Source organism: Triticum dicoccoides, chromosome 4B (genome assembly GCF_002162155.2).
Source record: "Triticum dicoccoides isolate Atlit2015 ecotype Zavitan chromosome 4B, WEW_v2.0, whole genome shotgun sequence".
Taxonomy (NCBI): Eukaryota; Viridiplantae; Streptophyta; class Magnoliopsida; order Poales; family Poaceae; genus Triticum; species Triticum dicoccoides.
This window is the reverse complement of record NC_041387.1, coordinates 642,754,894-642,756,336: the sequence shown is the minus strand read 5'-3', so window position 1 is coordinate 642,756,336 and position 1,443 is coordinate 642,754,894.

The window sequence follows — 1,443 nt, the reverse complement described above, 5'->3', positions numbered from 1 at the left end:
GATCCCGGAGGAGGTGGGGGCGGGGCGGCGCCGAGAGACGGGGAGGAGGTGGGGGCGGGCGGCGCCGGGACCTGGGAGAAGGCGGGGAGCTGGTGGGGGCGAGCCATGTCGGGAGACCGGGGGTGAGTCCTATGGGTGGAGTGGGTTTTTTTTCCAGTACCCGACGGGTTAATTAGCTGATTTAAAAAACGGATGTGTCTATATATGGCGAGGGGTAACAGAATAGTCCAAGTACGGATGTATCAAGTCACGTTTTAGTATTAGGTACATCCGTATCTAGACAAATCTAAGACAAGAATTTTGGGACGGAGGAGGTATATCAGTAGGTGAATAATATGATCATAAAATCATATAATGAAAGTACTATATATATAAAACCATAACAAAAATAAGCTATACTTTTAAAAATACAAGAAAAGTTAGCAGCAACACTTTCACAAAAGAAATGGTACTGCTACTTACTATTATCAGTAGCGCTTTCCAGTACAAGCGCTACTGCTCACTAGGAATAGCAGTAGCGCTTGACTACCAGCGCTACTGCTCACTAGGAATAGCAGTAGCGCTTGACTACCAGCGCTACTGCTTACAGTTAGCTGTAGTGCCTTGGTGATAGCGCTTGTACAAGCGCTACTGCTAGCTACAAAACAAGCGCTACTACTATAGTTTTTTCCTAGTAGTAAAATCTTAATTACTCTTTAATTATTTTACTAAAAATGTTATACACATAAAATTAGCCTCAGCTAGGATGGGGTGCTGATATCTAGTCTCATCAACGAAAGAAAGACAAAGGGGTGTTTTCATAAAACATTGCACAGGGGTTCGGGCGGGGTGGGGTGGGTTGCAGAAGAGGTTTACTCTAAGTTTCTGCGAAAGCATGCATACATCAGTGTTGAAGTTGGCAAGGTGGATCGCCGGTTTGGGTTGAAGAACTTCATCATGTTCGTCTAGTTCATTGACATTGCAGCACTGTGGCGTCGGTGTGACCGTGTGTAAGGTGTAGCAGTAGTGGGTAAGCTCACCAAGTAGTTTATAAGGTGAGTACAACTCTATGCTCGTATGCAACCAAACAACGTGCACTCATGTGACAAGATACAATGTCAGCAAGCAAACACAGTGCGTAGATGCGTCGCTGCGATGCAGAGAGAGGATATGCAGGCAACCAACCAATCAACATGGATATGTTGGTTTTTTACGTGCATATGCTCAAGTATCCTAGTCTCGTCAATGAAAGAAAGAGAGAGGGGCGTTTTCAAAAGTGGCATAAGGGACCTGGCCACCTGGGTCTGTGTGGGGTGGGGTAAGGGTGGTGGCCTTGGGACGTTTTCAAAGAAAAAGATGGACGTTTTCAGAAACATTGCACAGGGGTTTGGGCGGGGTCGGGTCTGGGCGGGTTGCGGTGGTGACTACATATTTCCCCTTCCCCATCCAAAACAAAACAAAACT